Genomic DNA, 23,484 nt, shown 5'->3' with positions numbered 1-23,484 from the left:
CAGATATTTTGAAAATACTGTTTCTTCTTCACCATTTGGGTTGCAAAAATTTGTCAACTTAAGTGGCCAGCAAGGTTAGGGTTAATAGGAGAGAACATCACTGTTCCTTCCATCTGAGTAAAAATGGGTAACCATAGCCTAATTCTACCTTAGGATATAACTCTGGTTACATCTCAATTTATAGAAATAATTAGATCAAATTAGATCATGGAAAGTTTAATTAACCAGGCATAGTTTTGAATTAAAGTCCATTTTCTATGGAAATTGGAAAAGGCCTAAGTAATTCAGTACTCATTATATCATGATTTAGCATCAAGCAGCATGGGAGCCATAGTTAAGAGTATATGAAAAGAAGCAAAGAGGATGTCAACTCTCCTAGATTTTGGACAGTATTAGGATGTCTTGCCTCCTAGAAAAAGAAAAAAAACAACAGGTTTTGAATGTTCAAGAGAGTTTAGCAGGCTAGCTTTAAACAAGAAAAAGTTCATTTGGACCATTAGATAGACTCAAAATTTCATGTCATTGTTCTTTGACATGGCTCCACCATAAAAAATATTAAATGTAATTCTTGCTTTTATATATTTTTGAAATATGCACATAATCTACTACTAATGTGAAAGGGTCCATTATGAAATATTTCCCACAGTGCAACATTGTCTAATTATAATTAATTCTATTAACATTCATTATGACAAATTAATTTGTATTAATGTGTATGTAATCGCATGATTTCATCAGAATTTGGAACTAATTAGTTTCCACCTAGTATAAAGAGTTATTTATTACACAAAGAACCTCCTTTGCTTTTGAGGTACTCTTGAACATAATTTACCACCCTATGTATTGTAGAATCTGTAAACTAGCAAAACTATTGTCTGTAATACACTTTCTGATCCAGCACTACCTCCATTATGCAAATTCCAGTACTCTGTGAGGCTCTAAGCTCCTGAGTCTGAGTAGACTCCTACTGCTGAGTCTGAGTAGACTTTTCACAGGGGAACCATTCAATATTAGTAACAAAGGTAAAATTAATTTTTTTATCTTGTCCAAAATAGTTTTTGTTCCTCCAGAAAACCTGGAGATGTTATATATATATATTTTAAATCTCTAGGTGTGGTGTTTCCATCAAAGATTTTTCATTGATCTACATATGTTTAGAAGAACTGATTTTAATGGAAACATATACATTAGAGATATTAAGGATGAGGTTTTGTAACGTGTTTATGAAAACATGTTGAAAGGGATGAGGGACAGACTTTACCACTTTGGCTTTTGTTCAGCAGTGCTCTAGGAATCAAAGAGTTTCACTGAAATCAATAGCACCTATTACAGATGAAGGCACAGCTCACCATGAGTAAGGGTCTGGCTACTAGGAAAGTAATATTGAGATTGCTTTCATTTTAATGACTGAGAAACTCTAAAACATCCATCCATGCTTTTGGGTGAAATGAGTAATGCCCACTAAAGTTACAAGATTTATGAGGGATGTCCAATTCAATTTTATTAGAAAAAAAAATTAAAAATTGGTTCCCTGCCTTTAAAATGAATACCATATGCAAGGAACAGCGTTTTTCTAAATTGATGCAGATACTAAGAAAAAAAAATCTTTGAAAAAGAATTGTTATTTATTATTTTTCCATCATATTTATAGAATTAGTTAGCAGAATCTGCTTTCATGATACTTGCTAGGGATTGTTTTGATAAAGTTCTAGTCAGTATTTAATTAATGAAACAGCTTTTTTGATCCTTCAGGCACACAAGTGACCTTAGATAATTGTGATAAAAATGCTCTAACTCAACTCCCATATCAGCCTTGGATATTCTCTGTATCTAGAAAGAGATGGCAGCTCCTTTCCCAGGACAAATCTTAGTGCTCAGCTAATACCTGAGATAACACACTAAAAAGCTCTATTGCGTAATTGCTGGATCCACCATGATATGACATTGTTCTCATAGCTTCAGGTATGTGAAGTGTGAAAAGTCCTTCCCAAATTTTTGACTGTTTTAAAATTAATTTAAAGCTGTATGTTCTCATCTCTACCCTAAACTGAGCAATCTGATGTGTAGTCAACCCAAAATGCACATCTACAGTTGAGTTGAAAATGTGGTTCTTTCCTGCCTAGGGTATTGTAGTTTGAATGCACAATTCAGGTGTCACATTCAAGCAGCTGAAAAAGCTTATATCTATCAGACATATAATGGATAATACATATGCTAGATCTATACAACAAGTAGTGGTAAAAATATTTAACTAATAAAATATTCAATAAGGCTTTTATCCACCTTTTCCTACTTAAAAATTAAAAAATAAAACAGGTACAATGATCTGTTTTGCGTGAAATGATGCATTTTTCATAACAAAAAATTCTGAACAATTTTTCTGGTTGCATGTTCCCAAAGCTCACAGAAGAGTGGAATAATTTTCTAAAACACATAAATTTTTATTTTTTTCCAGCATAGGAGATTGTATTTACAATGATCTAATAATATTGTCCCAAATTTCAGTGATAAATCTGCCTTTAATGTAAAAACTGAACATACATTAACATTAACGCTGACTGAGATAAATTTTTTAAGTGCACTTGCCATATTTAAATTTCCTCTTTTGTTTAGAATAAATGCATCTTGGAATTTTTATTCCAGTGTCTGCTATTTTTTGAATGTATACATTTCTGGTCTTTACCACTCCAACAAATTGTACCCCAACAAATGGATTGATGAGTTTAATGCAATACCACTTTCATTTTTGTCATTCACAGTCACTTATCAAAATAGTCTGAAGATCGTACCAGCCAAATCATCAAGACAAAGATATTTCCCCCAATGTGATTTGAAGCTACCTCCAAACTGTCAAGATAGGCACTTATCTTAAATTTGAAGAAGTGTCCTTCATATTTTCCTGGCAATATCACCTGAAGGAAATATTTTGTAAAATTTTTTGACAAAAAGATATTCTGGAATATTTTGCACATCTTGAAAGAACAATTCAGTACAAGGACACAAATTTTTGGATAAGTTGGAAGAGAAAATTTTAACAAAGGTTTCCATACTCTGTTGTCTAAAATCAATCGGCCTTTGGAGTTCAAACTGAGGCCCAGTGCAAGGCCATGTTTTAGAATGGCATTTATCAGATTTTATGAACTACCTGGTAGGTTGTGTATGGGTTTAAATCCATGAGCCATTCTCAGGACTTTTCAGCACATCTGCATTTTTGATCTCAATGGATACAGCTGCAGTTATGACTGCAGACACACATCTTAGCAGAAGTGCCTCACTAAATCCCACAGTGGCAAAAAGAAGTATGTGCATGGTCCCTTGGAAATGGTTTAAATGGATCCTGAATAATACAAAATTCATTGATTTGTACCAAAATTTTGCATCTACCTAATTCTGCAGAGATTATGATATGCACTAAAAGGTAGAAACGATCTAAAAACTTTTTGTTCATTGAATGAAACACTTTTTTATTTATATGACATATATGACATAAGACAAATCTCCAATGCTTAACTTCACAGAATTTAAACGCATTAATTGTAACCCACAGAAAACAAAATGTAATTCTTCCATCCTGGAATTGACTCTTAAAATTGAAGCATTAATTTCAGAAACACCTAAGGGATCTAGGAAGAGAATTTTTATTACAGTTCAATGGGATTTTTGTCCATAACCTCTTTAGCCTCATTTAAAATCTCAGTCAAAGATTAATCTCAGAATGAAAGGTATCTTTTGCATACCTGGACAGGTCAAGACCTCTGCTGGAATGGAAGTTGAGCTCCCTTGTATGTCAGGCTTGGAAGTAGCCAAAATGCATGCAAGATGCTAAACTGCAACATAGCACTCAGTTAAAAAACCTACAACAACAATTCTTTATATACTGAAAACCAGAAGCAATTTCACTGTAAGTGTTTGGGGACATTTTAAACATCAGTTTAAATCATTTATAGGTTTCAATCTACCTTCATGAATACAATAAGACCTAAGTAATTGTAATTTTTATTTTATTTTCCTATTATTTTATAATTAAAATTAAGGTACTAGAAAAACTCAGAGCTGAATTTTGAAATTCAGGAAACTACTTCACACAGTAATTGCCCTCTAATTTTATGTTCAGTGCCATTAAGGGTGGATTAGACAGAGCTGCCAGCCTGAGCTGTTTTAAACAAATGGAAAATCATTAACAGAGATCTTTTGAATCTTTGTGCACAGGGCAGAAACTGCTGGAAGGAAACAAGACCAGAAGAGGACCTGTAGAGATCTGAGTAAGCAGACCCTGCTAGATTAATGACTGGCATTGTCAGAACTGAGTGATGGGGAGCTGCAGCAGCTTCATAGGCTCACCCCTACCTAGTGGGTGTTGCCATGGGTACCAGCTCAGAGGTGTCACATTAAAAAAAAAGGGGGAAAAGGGAGAGACAGATGAACAGCAAAAGGGAATAAAGAATACACACACCATAACAATATAAAGAGACATTCTATGTACACAACAAAAATGGGGTATGTTATGATATAGTAGAATGTGAAAAAAAGAAGGAAAAACCAAGAATGGTTGAATTCTCAATAAAATCCTCTGGATAGCATGACCTAATTTATATATGTATGATTGCACATTTTTATTTATTGTTTAAAGTCCAGGCAATGATAGAAAAGACTCTTATTAATCACGCATTGTCTGACAACAGAAAAGAGTTATTTGCGGCATGCAATCACTATTCATAAATTTATTGTTATTTAGGGCCATGTGCAGTCTATAAAAAATAAACTTAATAAATTATTGTCATTTAAAATCACAATTAGGTCCCAATTCAGTAAGTGACATCAACATCCCTTACCATCCCCAGCATGACCAGTAGTCCTTTAAATTAGATGGACTGCTTAAACACTTGGTGATTTGTGTCTTATCAAAAGTAATCTTCTGAGGTAGCACAGAAGCTGTTTTTAATAACCTAGCCAGGGGGTGAATACCAACCATGAGACATGAAACACCTTTGGCTAAAAGGAATGGTCACAAGATACAGAAGAAAAGGAAAAAAGCCAGCAAAAACCCCCACACAAATAAACAACCCCTCACTCTTGACTCACTTTGTGCAAGTGTTTCCCAAAGGGAAGATAATATTTTTGTCACTTTACTGTTTACTTTTTTTGGCATGTTTTTTCAGTCAGATAGATATAAGTGAAGTCTTTATTCCTTCAGATCTGTTGAAAGTTTGCATAATCTCTATGTTCAATGAAATAATTGTGGTGTTTTTTGTATCAGGAAGTTTCACTATGTGACAAAACCTCATGTACAGCTGCTGAGAAATAAACAGATATCAAAGAATAGATTAAGTACAAAATATATTAATGCTATGATTATTAAGTTTCATAATTCAATATATATAAATTTGTGTGAATTCTGTTTTGAGTAACTTCTGTGGCACTAAAATTTAATTAACCAAAATAAAATGAACACAGAAAAGATTTGGTGTGATGGGAAATAAGGGAGTTTTGTCCTCATTTCTAGTGAGTTTGCTTATCTGTTTCTCATGTATAACAATTTTGGCAATGCTAGGAAAAGCAAGCTGATTTAAAATAATACTTGCTTTATATATTTTATATATTTTATTTGTATGTATTTCTTAAGTATGTTTACATTTAACTGAATAGATTATGTGCTATATTACACTTTTCAGAAAACACAGTGTGTCTTTTAACTATCTGACCCTCTAAACAATCTTTCAGTTAAACCTTGTGAAAAGAGGGGAATGGAAGTCAGAAAAAAATTATGTGGTAAGTAAGAAAGCATGTAAGTGATACAGTTGTGTATTGCCGGCTGCTTTCCTCTTCTTTTGGACATATTCCAGTGAACGAGTTTTCAGATAACCAAGTATTTACATTAAAAGTTACATTACACTACTATGTATAAATGCATTTTAGCCCAATTTTGTAATTGTCTTGGGTGGGAAGTTTCTCATTTTGTTGGGGACACTAAATGTTTTTCTGGAATTTCCCCAGGAGGGAATTCCCTTATATTTATAAAAAAAAGTATAACCCACAGAAGCAATGCCACTACTTATCATATGATAAGTAATGTTATCAAACCAGAAAGATTCAAGAGAAATTACTTGGCACAATGGGTGTCCCAAAATTAATTTTCTGTATACTGACTCAAGTTTTGAGCAAACTGATGATGGCTGAATCTTACTATTATTTGATTGCTCTTGAATGATATCTCTGGAATAGTTTGCTGTCATTTAGCTTCTAGTAAGTGTAATAGAAATCCATTAATCTCTTGTCTTCAAAATCAAACTCTTGACTACAGTGAAATCAAATACAATATTCATTAACACTAATCCAGTCTTCTGTCTGAAGGAGTATTTCTTATTAGACAAACACCAAAGTGTATCAAAACAACTTTATGTGAACATCAATAAATTCTACTGTGCAGACTTATATGGAAATGATTCTTGTGATGTCTGCGTTATTGCATTTTACAAATCAAAATGAGACTTCTGTCTTCAGGGCTTTCAAATTTATTTTCCATGAAAATTAAAATCCCATTCTCAAAAAGAAGCATACACACTGCACAGAAACAAGTAATGAAGATGATATGAACAAAGGGGAAAAAGCAAAGATTTTAGCACCCAAAGAAACCTACATATTTGAAGAAGAAACTTGACCTTTTAGTTGTCCATTCGTTCTTCAAAAAAAAATTTAATTAAAATAACTAAAAGTCTAATTTAAACTAATTCACAAGCTACTGTACTATTACCTATTGTGGAGTATGCTAAGCTATATTATATTCAGAAATGCCTAGACACTTTAGTGTCTACTGTGAGTGATTATTCAGCAAGTAGAGATGACAGCTTTCTGTGACAGAATGTTTAACTCTAGTAGTCACAAGACCAAACAAAATTGTTTCCAGAAAGTATTTTTTTAAATATAGATTACAAGGCCTCAGATAATCATCTATTATTCACAAATGGGGTCATTTCTATCCTAAATCTTTTGTCAGATAATCAAAACATTTTCACTTTTTTTTTTTTTTAAGAGAGACATTTGCTCATGCTTGAGCAAAATCACTTTGCTAAACAGCCCAAATTAGTCCTTCTCTTAAAAACAATCTACACCTTTAAGATCACATAGTATTTTCAACAATCACAGTAAAATGAGGATGATAACAGACAAATCCCTCCGGCTACTGCATCTTCTCCTTCTCCTCCCTCCTAAACACAGAGACCATATGATGGAACACACAGAACCACAAATTACTGTAATGCACAGTTCCTACTTAATAATGACATCCCATAAGTTAGCAAAAATCTGCCAACATCTGCAAGCTTCTCTGCAGTGTTGTGAGCCAAAGTTAAAAATCATGTGTGACAGTGCTGTGGAAAATACAATTGATTCCATTCTGATTGTGTCAGTTCCAAACACAGACAATATTGATGATGCTGTACAGTAATCTTATTGGACTTGGGCCCAACTGAACATTGGTCTTTGTCAACTCATTATTCCTCTATCAGAGGGATCTCACTAGATTGATCTTGCCAGAAGCTCTTGATGTGTCTCACAAATCACTGTTCTGCTGTTGGCAGGCAGATTCAAGTATTGCACAGTAATTGCTGGATTTTTTTCCTTTCCCCAGAAGGCAGTGACTACATACTGCAAGTCATTGTCATATGAGAGAATATAACTGTCCTAACAAGATAATGTAGTTAACTGTGCAGTATCTGTGCCAAAAAGATGTGGTCATATTATATATGTTACTAAAGGAGCAAAATTATTTCAAAGCTAAACTTTTTTTTCTTCATACTTACCATACCTTAAATAAATAGCCCAGGTTTTTACATTTTTAGTATGAAAATTTGTTTGGATAAATTGTATTATTTTAAACTGCAGTGCAAATGTGGGAATATCTTAATTGGCCTCTTGCCATTTACATATATAGAAACAAACCACACGAGTTTTTGCACAATCAATATTGCACTGCAAAATTCAGACACAGACATTCGAGTATCTGACAAGAAGTGATTACATCTTGGAAACTTCTTTTATGCTTTTAGCCAGAGGAAATAAACTTGTTGGCTCCTAAAGTCTTCACTTGTCCCTCAGAAAGATCCAAGAAGATTAAGGTGAGTCCCTGGCCTGGGTAAATGCTTTCCTTAAGATACCATCAACATATCCTCTGGCTAGTCTTAGAAGAACACAATGACAAAACCAAATTTAAACACTCGATCCCCTGAGTCAGATAACCTGGATAGTTGCAAGAGGCTGGACTGGAGTTTCTCCTGGAAGGCTTAGGGCTTGTGTTGACTGAAAGAGCCACTGACAGCAGCTTCATTCCCACAGTGCAAATGGGGAGAATAACAGCCCTTGAACAGCTAAACTTAATTATCCAGCTCTGGCTTCTTGCTCTCTCTGGATAACTGCTTTTTTGGGAAGGTGCAGGGGCTGAGAAATAGATATGATTATAATAATAGATTATGGCTGAGAAGGACTGTGATTCCTGATTAGTGGAATGGTTACTCTATTGAATAAAGAAGGTTTGAACTTGTACCTTACATTACTTTATCCAATACCAGGAAATTGAGCAAGGCCATTAGAAATGAGTGTTGGTAAAACCCTTAAAATATCAGATAAAATCTAATTTTTAAGTAATCCAAAGTACTCATCCTCTACTGAAATACTCAATCACTGTCAAATGGGTATGTAAAGGTCAAGACAGAGGCAGAAATTATGCAGGTGATGAAGCTATGGGAACTAAAAAGGGATGCAAAGCCACAATGATTGTTTTTATATGACAGAGCCAAAGCTACTTGTATAAATAATAGAGAAGTGTTTAAGAAAATAAAATATTAAATTATTCTACCTATAGGCAGCATAATATTATACTAAATTACTAAAGACCAAAATACAAGGTTCAAGGAAGAAAAAAAGAACAGTGTAAGTTCGAGGCCTATGTTTTCCCCAGCTAGATGAAGGCAAATAAATTGAAAAGCTACTGACAATTTATGTCATAAAGTTTCAAACCAGTAGACCAGTTCTTTTAAGAATGCACCTTTAATTTTTCAAAGAAATTGCCTATAAATACAAAATTTTATCCTAGTTTTTATCGGAGGCTTTGTGATTTGCCTCATGATTTTTTATTTAAAATAGAAAGAAACTATCAAAGCACTCTTAAAAATAAAATTTATACAAAACTAAAAGCTATAAAATAAATCAAAACATTTCAAAATCAAATAAGGTCTCTGAATAAAAGAAGAGATCCTGTGACATCCAGGGACTGCCTCCAGGACTATGAGGGGGTAACTTCTGACAGAAATTAGCACACAGTTATCCACATACCCAGAATAAGCATTATGTGCAAACTTTATGTTGACTCTTTTTCCCCTGACCTGTGTTTTGGCAGGTGTGTTGATGCAAGAAATTCTAAATATAGTAGAGCCAGCAACAGGAAGATTCCAAACATAAATCAGAATATATGTAATTATCATTTTAGATATTGAAAATACTGCCATTCTTAGCTTTAGATAATCTTCAGATTACAGACTAGGTTTTTGTGATAAATTATTCTGTAATGTGCTAGAATGTACAAAGTGACTCAGAGTCCCCAGGCAGGTGCAAAGGAGAGCTGCTTTATTGCAAAAACCAGGCCTTTTTAAGCAGTTAGCCCATTATCAATTACATTCCATTTAAGTATAACAAATATAATTCAACCAGCCACCATACACCACGATGTGAGCACGCAATGGTTATATAATTTGTTTTTCTACGTCAAATTCAGCTGAATCACTTTCCCATTGTCCTTTTCTGCTTAGCCAAAGTAGCAGGCCTGACCCATGATTTTACAAGGGCAACAAGGCCCTTATTTTATAAGGCTTTACCTATGTGTAACACTAGAAAATTTAAGACCCTCGGAGTAGAACTGGTGTCGCCCAAAGTCCTCTGCATGTCATCTCTTGGAGCTGGCCAACAGGAAAAATCCAGGACCCTGATGCTCCTGAAATTGCCATGCTTTAGGAGTATGCCTTTTTCAGCCTGGATGGAAAGACACATTCCATCTGCTTGGAATGCTCAGTCCAGGATCTTTTTCAAGACTCTTCCACACTTTTTAAAACATTATAACATAGACATTGATCATCAGCTAGATAAAGAGGAAATGGTATTTTCTTTTAATACCGTAATCAAACAATTTTATTTCTGAGACTTAAATTTCTCACTAAAGCAACTTTACTTAATTCTAATTGTGGTAATATTGAGTTTACTTAAATGCCTAATAGAACTTTAAGTGGAATATAACAAAAATATTTGACACACCCTTTCATTTATCATTCATAGCTGGTTCCACTGCAAGTTTATAGATTAGTGCAAGTTGAAGACTTCCCATTAATAATTGATCTGATCTGTTGTCTGGAATAAGTCAAGAGTTAGTGGGCCTTGGAAATAAAGAAAGCAAAAAGGTGACCTACCAAAGACTTTTAGCTTCTTTCTTTGAGGGTGCTCACACATATTCCAGATTCTGTGCACTGGGTTGCTTATACATTTTACGTTATGCACATCTCTATCAAAATTTTCCTTGTTCATTATAATGCACTGAGTATCAAACTGCCAGTGCTAATACCCACTGTAGAAGCAGAAGACCTCTGAGTTGTCCAACATCAAGAGGACATTGCTTTCTCAGAGGCTGAGTTGTCTTTGCTTTTTTTTTTGTGATATCATTCTGGTACAGAATCAGTGTAAGGAAATAGAGACTCAGTCTGTTAATATTTACAATTTCCCTATGGTAAACATTTTATATTAACTATTTCTGAAAGTTCATAGTATGAAAATCAAGCTTTTATGGCAACTAAAATGTATGCTGTATTGTGCTATAATAGTCAGGATATTGTTTTACTTGAAAATTCAAGTAGATCTGAACAATTGCACAAGTGTAATTTTGAAAAAGAGATCATCTCCCAATGCATAAATAGAGAGTGGCTGTCAGTTAAAGTATTTGGGGAAGGGAAAAATAGACCTCAACTGTATCAATTTCTGAGAATTTATCCTCTAACACGTGAGGTAAAAAAAAACATGATAGCAGCCTTATTAAGGTCCATGTACTCTGTAGAAGGCAACAGTTGCATTCTAGCTAAACCACTTATCTGATTTAATTCAGACAATGCTGGAACACTAATGGTGGTGTGACCTGCTCACTATGAATGAGAAGGTGAAGACTCAAAGACAGGATAGTTATAGGAACATTGCTAAACAGCTGAAAGTCTTCCTTACAGACAATAATCCAGGGATATTTATCTTTCGGTTCTGAGTATGTGTACTAAATACTAATCACAAAATAGCTAGTTAGCACACTGGCATTTGAGCAGTAGAGAGACTGATCAAATTGATCAGATATTTGCACCTCTTGCTTCTTGCTTTGGTTAGATAATTTTTTTTTTTTCTGATAAACATACAGATTACGTATGGCAGAATTCTTGGTCAATTATTTCATTGTATTCTCTTGGAGAAAAAGGCCCCAAACTCAAAAGCAACAAAGAAAACCCCAAGTGAACTGGAAAGCAGGGACTTGCTGTAAGCAGCCTCTGCTGTGCTCTTCATGTTTGTGTATCTCACGCTTGCTCTCTGGGGATATAGTACATAGGGACATACCAGTTTCTGCAGTCAGATTAGCAGTATGCTTTATTCCTATTCTATTTATTGATAAAAAAAAAAAGAGAATCCTCCATAATCCTTCTTTGGTTTCCTAAACTATGCCTGAGTATCAAAGCACAAACCAGGAATAACTGGTAAGCAGCCACAAGCACAGTCATGTTTAGATAGGACAGTGGTTAAATTAACTAATATTTTGAGAATGCTAAGGTATTTAGCAACCATAGTTTTCAGCACTTCATTTTCTATTATAGCAATAGACCAAGTACTTTGCTTTACATTAATATCCATCAATGCCCCTGTAAAATTCTAAGGGATTGAATTTTTAGAGCTGCTGAAAATCAATAGCTTCATTTGTGACTAGAATAGCACTGAATTTCTGAAAATTAGGGTCCTGTATGCATTTGGCAATTCTGATTCATGTATGGCTTAAAGGCAAGAGTTTCTGCATCTCTCTTTTGTATTTGTTGAATTTTACTTGTGTCAGGAGAAGGCTGACCAGCATCTCTCCTTCTTCACTGAGATCAGAGGCATCTGCACATTGTTTGTGTTGCTATCTCTCATGATTTAATCATGTGTCTCATATTGGCTCATACAAACTGAAATGACTAGATATTTGAGACAGTGGAGTAGAGGAGAAAAGCAGCTTTCATCTTTGTAAGTAAGCTTCCAATCCCTATCCTTACTAAGAAAAGTGAGAATCATTATCAAGGTCACCCAAATGTTTGAAAAATAAGATGGCAAATAAAAAAACCTCAAATATTTAAAGGTACTAATTTTTCAAGATAATCTCTTGATCTGGACCTAAACTTTGGTAACTGGGGGTCAATTACATCTTGGGCTGACCTTTTAGTTTTTACCTTCCAAAGAAATAATCTCACTGTGAAAGAGACTCTTTTTTAAAAGACAGGCACAGAATTATCACAGAATATATAAATGGAATAAAAATGTAGGTAAAGTAACATGAAAATCACAGTCACCTTATTTGATAAGAAAACTATGTTTCTTCAATATTAAATGCTCTTAACATCAATAAGAACTGTTCTTATAAGCTCATGTATTATTAGTTCATCCAGCTGTGTCCCTAGCTGCAAGCATATAGTATTATAGGTGAGTCTGAAAACTGGCAATGTCAAGTTTCATAGTGAAAACTGGTTTATCTTTTACTAACAATCTTAGCAATGTGCAGTGACCTGACCTTGGAGTAGTGGTTTAACAACCTTTGCCCAAGCACTCCGTGGCTCTTCTTATATCTGTAATAGTTTACGTGATGGACTATGAAGAACTGCCAGATGACAGTTCTATTTCATTTTTGTCACTGCATGGCTCTCCATTATTCTCACAGCCTTTTTCTCAAGGGCACAATACTGTAAGTCAGTGTGGCAATGTTCAAGATGGGTATTGCTTTTTCAGTTATTGTACCTTGATGCAGCATGTGCAAGTCTCATGCATGCTGCAATTCTAGGCCCTCAGTAAAACAAAATCATGGGGAATTTTATATATCCTCATTTCTTTCCTAATGAAGATAACCTGAAATTGTAGAATGTGGATGTTACATTAGTAAATTAGTCAAAAATGTGGTATGAACCATTCTGTGTGTTTTTTTTAATGGATCATCTAGCAAATAATATCCCTTTATAGATGCTAGAAAAATTAGCTTATTCTTTAGAAATGTCGAGGTCTTTATTGACAGTGCATACAGAGGAGTGAAGAAAAATAAAGAACAGAAGGTATGAAAGGAGAAAACCACACTGCGTAGACATCCCAGCCCAGTTTTTCAAAGAGCAGACAACATTTAATAAATTTCTCTGCATGATGTATTATGTATATTAAGATATACATTTACAGTTATGGCATAGTTTTGCCCACAAAGAATGAGCAATTAAAGATAGTGTGTCTGTTCATAAAAATGCATTTTCATTTATTTGCACAATACTTAACTACTGCAATATAATTCTTGGTACATCTGTTGATGTTCTATAAAGCAGAAGCAAAGTAAATTTTTTTTTCTACAGTTAATGCCTTGTGATTATGTACATATCACCCCCATGCTAAAACTTGACCCCAGCATTATTTTCAGTTCAGTACTAGGTTACCTCTGCCCTTGTGAAGTCATGTGTGGCATACGTGAAGCCCCTGCTCCCTGTTCCACTCTGGCGTATCAGAGGTGAAAATAAAGTCCTTTGTCATCCGTGTAGAGCAAGAGAGCACAGACCTGAAGACTGACACATTATGGGTTTCTCCTTGTGTCACATACAAAGCGCTTTTCCAAAGTGATTTTCCCAAGGCCTTTTTTAGTCAGATGCAAAATTAAGTAAAATGTTGGGGACAACACAAATCACAATTAGTTATTGTTTCAGGCTCTTTGCAAGCTCCTATCTTTTATTTTCAAACCATAAGGGGGATAAACTTATTTTTTAATATGGAAGTGGGAAATTTGATGAAATCCTATTTAATTTGATTGTTAGGAACTGAAAATTTTTTGCTAGTTTTGTGCCTACATTCCTCTTTTTTTTTTTTTTTTTTTTTTTTTTTTTTTTAATTAGCCAGATTCAAAGCAAACTGTAGTGGACTATAAATACAGATTTATACTTTTCTGTATAGTATTCTTTTGTTCATTTGAGCATTGGCTTCTCTCTGAGTGAACATCATCCTATCCTCCAACTTAGAGTAGAATCATGTAGTATCCAACTATCCATTAATCTCCCTACTCATACTGAAGACATCCTGGAAAGTTATATATATGTGCTACACTTAGAGAAGCAATAGGCTATGACTCATTATGCCCATTAAATATTTTACAAATCTTTTCCTATTACAGTTTATTGTTCCTCAGTGAATATATTTTGGTGCCTGTTGATTATATATGTATAGCCTTTAAGCTTTAATGAATGATTTACTCATATTTTTATTTCAGCTGGATATTTTATGAAGTATATATGTATGCATGTATAAATATATATATATAAATTTATTTTTTTTATAAACGTAGAAAACCTTTAATCATCTGGGACAGAAAAATCTGTCTGAAACCATCTATAGGTTGGCATCTGAATTTAGAGAAAAATGCCACAAATCTTTAAGCTTATTTTTCTAACATGAATATACTTCTGTATCAAATGGAAAATCTTCATAAATTAAAGGCAAACTATCATGGTTGTCTTCTGTGTTAGAATTAAAAAAAAAAAAACAAAAACAAAAATGTGTTGTTCTATATGAAAAAGTTTTGAAGTAAAAGTACCTCAAAGACTTGTGAGTCTGCAGTGCCAACAATATCATGCATATTACATTTCCTAAGGTTTCATAACACTCTGAGATTTAAGGTTGGTTGCTTGTGAGAACAGTGAATAAAAAGTACTTGAGCATATTGTTCAAAAACCCCACTGCAGGCAGCAAGACAATACAAGCAGTATATACAACTTCTTTTATAAATCACCCTGATGTGAGAACAAGTAGTCAAGAAGTTGGGAAGGAGACCTTTTAGCCACAAGGGATTTCACCTGCAGTGAATTTATCAAAGGCCATGAAAATTAGGAATTGCCATCAAATCCTATGTAAAGAGCAAGTCAAGACTGAATGCATTAAAATATAGCCACACTGCAAGGAGAAAGATTCTCCAGAAACAGAGAGCAAATTTTGGGCAACAGCGAATTTCCTTCCACAGCCAGACTCAGAGCACACCCAGCCCGTGGGTAAATCTGCCACTATGACTTTGTTTTTTGACAAGGTTGTTTGTTTTTCAGTCTCAGTGTGGGCCTGCTCAAGCAAGAGCAGTTCTCTGCCAGGACCAGTCTCTTTTGTGTCAGTCTGCTAATGACACTGGGCTTGAGAGGTTGTGTTTGATTTTGCTGAAAGCCATTCACTGGAACTTCCCTTAATATGTAACAGTTTCAGGATCTTGCCTTTCCACTACAAAATTTAAATCCTGCCAATGTATCTCCTATTAAGTTTTCAAGAAATGGGTATGCAATCATCACAGCAGCTTTCCAGTGTTTGGTTTTGGTCCTATGACCACAGCAAACATTTTGGAATTCACTTGTGTTTTCTTTTGCTTTGATATTAAAATCTTTTGCAGGATCTCTTAAATATTTTTATAGCTATTATAGCTATCATACAATATGATATTCACTAAATCTTTGAATTCTTAAAATAGAGTTTTTGTTAAAGTGTAGGATGAACTGAATTGTATGCATCTGAAAAGTCACCACTGCTTGATGCCACTGACTAGGATGTAGTCATCATATGATTAGCGCTAAGAGGAACTTAATTTGAGCATAGGTTTCTCTGTGTAGTCTTGTGATGTCACACAGTAGCTTACTTGGGATTTCTGTCAATTCTTGTCTTTGTTGGACAGCTCTGTTCTACTGAATGAATTAAATGTCGCCATTTTTTTCTCAGAAATATGCAGTATAACGTTAAAAGCTAGGCCTGGAATGTTGCAAAAAATAACTTAAAGAGAACACAGTGAAATAAAGATGAAAATTGTAGTTTGTAATCAGTTTTGTACTATTCTGCAGGAATGAGTGAAGCAATAAGAGTATTGTTAACAGAAAAAAGCTTTTTATTTTATAATATCATGAACGCTTTCCATAGTTCAAGCTCTCATCTCAGTGAAATAAATGGTACTTCTAAATATATATAATTTTTTTTTTAATATACCTCTTTGTATAGTGTATGAGATTTTATTGCTACTGGTTTGGATATATCATTAACTGTATCATCAGTATCATTAATATTATTTTTTTTATATTTTAAGGAATAGTTTACATAGTCTTAGGTCTCATCCTCTCTAAGGTTCTTTTCTGATTCTGCTTCATATACAGTCTTCATTTTCAGTAGGGCCCACAAGTTTGATTTATATCTCATTTACATCAGTGGGGCTTGATTTGCATAGAGAATCCTAGTTTAAATTGTAAAACTGGGTCACACTACAAGTTTGTCTGACCCTCTTTTTATAACTGTCACTGGTACAGGAGCCAAGCTGGCACAGTAATATGGAAGTATTATGGCAGACCACACATACTAACATGTTTATTTATGGATTACAGCAACATGGGCCCTAAAAATCTCTGGAGTCAAAGACTAGAACAGGCTTTATGGGCTTAATTCCATGAACTTGACTAATTCTACTTTGCCTCACTTATATCTTCATCGAAACACAAATCCCCTGGCTTACCTAATCACTTTGTGTCTAATATTACAAAGGAATACAGATTAAATTGCATGTCTTTCCAAGAAAAATAGAGATGATACCTGAGCTCTGAGATAACACTGAGGCTTAAGCTAATGGTTTGTCTGAAAGATGTCTTTGATGGAAAGAGTGAGCTGCTTAAGTAACCAGAAGTAAACAGGAAAACAGGGTTATAAATCAAATGTTCTTGACAAAGAGATGTTCTCTTTAGAAGTACTAAAGTGAATGTCTTCAGAAGCATGAAGAGTTATGGTGGAATACTATCTCATAAGTAAAATATAAGAATGTTATAAGAATGTTTTGCAGGAATAAAGTTAGTATTTGGAGGTATGATAAGCTAGGGTTATGAACAGGATGGCACTACTAAAAAGGGGAATGCCATAGAAAGCACAAGCTGGACACATAAATTAATCCTTTCCTTTTAATTGGTATTATTATTATTATAAAATAATCCTTTTCTATTAATTGGTACTATGTGAGTTTGGTACCACAGTCAAGAAGGGTTGAATCCTTGGGATTCAAAGGGATGAATCCTTGGGACAATCTAGAGGAGAGAAATAACTATCCAAGATTTAGAAAGCATATTCTACAAACAGAAAAGAAAAAGGAAGAATTTACTCTTTGCTGATTGGAGGAAAGCAATTCACAAAAATCACAGCAAAGGAGAGTCAGATTGGGTATTATGAACAATATCCCTAAAGTAGAACATATCACTGGGAAAGATACCAGCTTTTCTGTGAATGAAAGTTTTCAGGAGCACACTAGGCACACATATCTCAGGACTAATACAGGTTTAGCTGATTCTGTTATGGGAAGAGAATTTGGGTGTGAGAATTTTCTGACTTTTTGATGTTCCTATGACACACTGATGTTACAAGGCTCATTGAACCTACAGTATCTTGATAAATCTTTCTCTGTTATAACACCATTAAACCAAAATTTCTGTTTGATTGGTTACTACAGAAGTGTTAAGGGACAATCCAAGAACCCACATGCTGGGCAAATATGCAGTGCTCTTTCACAACCTCACCAAATAGTTTGCAACTTAAGTGGATAGCACAGATGTGGGAGACCGGAGAGCTGTAAAACATACTAGGAAACACAGATAATTTGAAAACATCCATGTCTTAAAAGCAGCTGTGTCCATTTTGAGCACCTGCAAAACATGATCATCACAATTCTCAGTGTCTTAGAATTGGCATCTGTATGATACTGAACAGCTGCAAAGGGAAGAGAAATTATTTTGTACAGATGTCTATTGCTTGAGACCAACTTACTTGTTCTGCATTCACATAGCATCTTGGCTGGTGTTTCTCATCATTATCACAATAGAAATCACACATAAAATGCAGCACTTTTTGGAAGTGAATAGCAATAAATCATAAAACAAGTACTTTACCAAGTAAGTCAAATCACAAGATTTAGATTTTTGAGGCTTGTCTGAGCAACCATCCATTAACCTCAGGTGGGTGTCTAAAGGTTGTGCAGAAAAGAAATCGTAGGAAAAAGTCTTTTTGTAAGATTTCAAGTAAAGTCTTGCTTTACAATAGCCTTGAAAGAACAATTCAGTTTTTCTCCACTTTTCATGGCTTAATACAAGTCCTTATTTTTAAATCATTCATCATTTTCTTGCCTAGTATAACAAAGAGAATTGATTCTTTCAAAAAGTCACAAATAATCATACAATGTCAGAAAAAATATCAGCTAAGCAAATGGCTGTAATCTATCTAAGCATTCTGCAGTTTTTAAAATGAGGACCAGGTTCTCAAGTAATATAACTTGACATGGATGTCATTTGTAAAAATGTCATTTTTAAAACCTATACCAAACTACACCCACTTAGAAGCTTTCCTTATGCTTTCCAAATTCCTAAGAAAGGGGGAAGGGCTTACATTAGTTCTGAGACTAACTGACGTGAAAGTTTGGAAAGAATTAAGGATGTGGTATGGTTGGGTTTTTGTATAGTCATCAATAAGAAATAGGTGATCAATTGCCTGGTTGTCATTTTCTTGCTGTCGGCAATGCTGTGGCTCACAAAACATGGCATGTGACACCTGTCATGTTGATCTGCTGAGGCAGTTACATGAGAAGGAACAAGAAACTATTAGTATAGTACATATTTGACTTTGGAAATTTACAGCTGAAATATGTGGGTCATAGCTCACAGTCACTTGATTTCATAATGTTTTACATATCCCCAAGATGTTTGGAAGTCTTATACATTCTTCAAATCAGTAGTTTTAATATATTTGACAGTCTGAAATCTGCTGTGGATGGGACAACGTTTAACATGTGAAAATACATATTCATTATACAAAAATCTAAAGTATTATAATTTTGGTTTATTCATGTCTGTGAGAATATGGCAGGTGAAAGATGACTAGAGGAGGTTAAATGATGTTCTTGTAGATTTGCTATGATATGTAAGATAAAAGAGACCCATTAAATTATATATCTTATTTATGGAGAAGGAGAAGTAGCCCCTATGGATTGTCAAATACCATATGAAATATTGCCAAGCATAGTAATGTGTTCTTGCTAATAGTTCCATTGTTTGCCTGGGACCAAGGAGTAAAATAGATATTCAAAAGATATTTAATTTGTCCATATATTTTAAGCCATTATATGTGAGTCTTTTGTTGTTGTTTTCTTTCTGTTTTGATTTTTTTTTTAGTTAAAATAGTTCATCTTAATTGCATTTATCTAGGATTCAAATAATTTTAAAGATAACAATATATAGAAAATAAATTCTTGTCAGACTGCTAGTTTGGAGCCAACACATTAAAATAACCTTTGGATCATGAATTACATTTAAAAAGCTGTTAAGATTCGGTATTTTTTATTCCTTTAATGAAATATTTAAAACACAGTTAAACTCTCTGTTCTGTTGGAAAACACAGGATAAAAGCACAGTGCAGCACAACTGGCATTATCAGATGGTCTTTAGTTTGAAGAGAACAATTGTTTGCCCAGCCACAGAATATGCCCCACTTGTCTTTCCTAAAGGCAATGTTACAATATCAGGAAAAAAAATCCCAAACCAAAACAACCAAAGGCAAAACAACCAAAAGCACTGGGGCATTATAAAGCAATCTTGGTTTTGTCATAAGTGTCCACAAAAGGAGACTTTCATTTCCAAAACTATTCTCCAAATACACTTAATTAGAAAGAATTAATATAATTATTATAATTATATAATATAATATAATAATATCCCAGGATAACAGGGATAATCAGAAAAAAAAAAATTGTTCACAAGAAAAAGAATAAATCATAACTGCTCAATGAAGAAAAATCTCAACCTTTTGTATTTACTGACCAAACGCTTGCTCCAATTTGTTTGTAATTCTGCTGAAGAGTAGTGTTGAACAATAAAGACTATGTATTGCAAAATATTGGACTTGCTGGCATTAAATATTTGCTTGTTGTGGGCTTATTGCTTTCCAAGTGCATAATTTTTAATTCCTCTGCTTCCTACTAAGATGCCAAAATCTTTCTGCCAAATCAATCTACCAACTCACTTCTCACTTGGAAACACGGGTCAGGAATGTGAGAGGTAGATAGACAACTCTACTGAATCACCATAAATGCTAAGTATGCTAAAGTTAAGTTCAAACCTGTAAGGTTCACCTTAGAGTTTATCTGGTCCCGAACATCTTCTTAATTAATGCACACTGACATTTTGGCATGACAAGGTCATACTGGCCTTCATATTTATTCTTCTATGGGCATATTGTTAGTGTAAACTTACAGTGCTAGAAAAGTGTTAGATATATTTCTAAGTACCTACCTCAATGTACAATGAGATAAAGGACCAAAAAAAGGACATAGGTTCTGATTCTAGATTTAAAAGTTAGTTAATCCAAGTCAAGTTTCTGAAATCAGAAGTACAGATCTTCATCCTTAGGGCACTTTGGTTTTCCCCTTTTGCAGGTGATGGTACTTTGTCTATAGTGAAAACTGCAGTTTCAAATGCCTGGTATGTGTTCAGCTTTGTCATTCCCACCAGTACAAACAACAGCTGTTAAGGCTGGGTGGCCAAGGTTACACCGCAGGATAATTTTTCAGTGATGACTGAATAAAATTCAGATATTTATTTTTAAAAATAAATATATTGATAGGACATGTTCTAAAAACCATAAGTTTCCTTTTCTTCCCTCTCAAAAACTACTGCTGAAACTTTGTGTCTCTGATAGGCATACAAGTCTAAAACTGTACAGCTATTTTGACAACTAACCTAACATTTAGTATTATAAAATATTTTAAAAACATTTCCTGTAGGCACACAGTTGGTGGTAATTAGGAGCGGGGCTGGGGCTGAGCTCCATCCCCAGTGGGCACAGCTGTGAGCAGCAGGTGAGCAGCACTGACAGCAATGAGCCATGGAGTGCCCAGGCACTGCCCAACCACCAAAGGGAACAGAGGGCACACAGGGGCACTGCATGAAGATAAGACCATAAATGGCTGGCCTAAAGAACAAGAAGGGCAGATGCTCACAGGCTTCTGATTGATGTGATGTTGCTCTGTATGGGCAGATGCCTGAAGCCCTCTGATGAGGTCTGGTGTTACTCTGCATGGGTTGAAGCTTTCTGAAATTGTGTGTTGGCACTCTTGACTCTGGCATGTGCTGTGGCAAATGCTGCAACAATTTCTATAGTGAGGGAATTTTTATTACTTATAGAAGGTATACTTATAATCTCTTTCTCTCTGTTTGAAACTGTGTGTACTTAATTATAAAATTATGATTCCTCAAGTGTGCCCTTGCTTTAGACTGTGCTCCTGTGGTATGATTTAGCCTTAAATTCAGTGTCAGGTGTTATGATGAGTTCTTCAGTGCCTTTACATGATAGCCTTTCTCTCCTTTTCTGCCCTCACTCTCCTCCTTAGATTTGTATTTAACTTCTGCTATTTTGCTTTGTGTGTGGAATGTGTACAACCTCTATGTTTTGGATTCAGCTTTCAGTTGGAGATATTTTTAATTTCTCTACTGTTCCTTGTCATGTCTAAAACCTTTACCTTTGATTACTCTGTGACTTTTCTTTTTTGTAAGATGCTAGACAGTTCCCATGGGTCTTTAATCCCACTTTCTTGCTGCTCTGGAGCATAGTGGGGGTTTTTACATCCTCTTTAAGTGAATGATTTGCACAAGGGAGGGCATACATAGGTAAGTAACTAAATTCATATTGCTGATCAAGCTGTTCCCCAGTAGAAGGAAAAAAGAATAAAAGTGAAGAAAAGAAAGGGGGAAATGTGCTAAGAATTCCAGTTGGTCTGCATTACTTTCCTGTATTTCTTGTTTTTTCTTTACCCTCTATAAATCCCTTTTTTCCCTTTTTTTTGGATTCACAATCCCCCCTCCTCCACCCCCAAAAGCAACAAACCACCTGAGCCAAAAAATCCCACAAATCCTAATACTTCCAACTGTTATTTATATAAAATCCTTATCTTTCTTTCTGGAAGTCAGCTTAAATTATGAAAAATCCTTCCTTGAGCCTCACCAAAAGAAATAACAAAGTTGCTTTGTTTACCTGCACAGTTCCTGCATTAAAAAATGTAGTATTTTCTTCTCCATCTGCAATTTTGTATGCCCATATCAAATGGTGCCACAGTGAATAGAATAGCAGAATTGCCTTTACTTTTGCACCATCCTGAAACTGCTTTATACAAGGCCCACAAAAATAATTGTAGTATTAGAAGCCTCATACAAACAATTTTGATTATTGTCAGATGCACTGCTTGCACTAGAGTCACTTCTTGTTTTTCTAATCTAACTGTAAGCGAAGTAAACACAATGGTAAATACAACTGTTGAAACCTTCCAAGCAGAAATGCTATGCAAAAATTTCAGCTGAAACTTTGAAATAATTTTGCTGTTCATGAAATTGATTATTCCCAAAGAAGCATTAGTTTACTTTAAAAAGAAAAGATCCAAAAGGCTAATTTTCACCCACTTGTTTTAAGGCTATATGTTAAAGCCTTAAGATAATATTTCTGTGTTTTCCACTACTTGAATTTTCATTGCATGTATGGCATCTGCTGGCAACTTGGACTGAAGCTCCAAGACACTAGGGAAGAATCAAACCTTCTGTAGTGTTTGCATCCCAGCTCCCAATGCCTGAGCAAACATGCCATTGTCCACATAGGGTCCCTGGTGAGAAACCCAGCTCTAGGAGAGAGTCCTTCCCACTGCAAAGTTTTGTGGTGAAATTTATGAGCCTGTCACTCTATCAGTTGAAAGAGTTTCCGTTTTTGGCCTAATGCTGTGAGTTTAATATCTAAAGTTTTGGAAAGGAAGTGATTTGTTTCATTTTGCTTAGGCCTTTATGTAGCTGAATTATATTTCAGCAATCCCCAGTATCCATAGCTACAGTACTTTCCCACTGACACAGTGGCACTTCCTGGTTAAGTTTCCCCTATAACTCAGCCAGCAAGCTTGTCTGAAGTCCAGCTTCTGTTTTTCCAGTTAAAGCTAATTGCACTTATATGGCACTGGGCTTTCAACTTCCTTCTTTTCTTGGGGTGCACAATTGCCAAGAAGATCTATATTTGCCAGGGGAAAAAAAATCCTGAATGTTGGTGCCAATTAACAAAACAAATATGTTGCAACTTAATGAGTACCCAGCAGATCAAACCTGATCTTGCTCAACAGAAAGGTGATGTAGGAGT

The 23,484-nt window shown here is 34.7% G+C and overlaps 1 long non-coding RNA gene across 3 annotated transcripts in view; it reads right to left on the bottom strand.

The window, feature by feature from the left end:
- The window catches only part of LOC115495532 (uncharacterized), a 114,916-nt gene extending 91,806 nt beyond the window's left edge, over positions 1 to 23,110 (bottom strand). The window contains exon 1 of one of the 3 annotated variants that reach the window (XR_012056367.1): positions 22,770 to 23,110. This is a non-coding gene — a long non-coding RNA (uncharacterized lncRNA). The remainder of the gene's footprint in view (positions 1 to 22,769) is intronic. The other 2 variants (XR_003960783.4, XR_012056366.1) reach the window with 2 other exon arrangements.
- Between the last annotated feature and the right edge of the window lie 374 nt (positions 23,111 to 23,484).

This window comes from Taeniopygia guttata, chromosome 5 (assembly GCF_048771995.1).
Source record: "Taeniopygia guttata chromosome 5, bTaeGut7.mat, whole genome shotgun sequence".
Taxonomy (NCBI): Eukaryota; Metazoa; Chordata; class Aves; order Passeriformes; family Estrildidae; genus Taeniopygia; species Taeniopygia guttata.
This window is presented reverse-complemented; position numbering and strand designations above follow the sequence as displayed.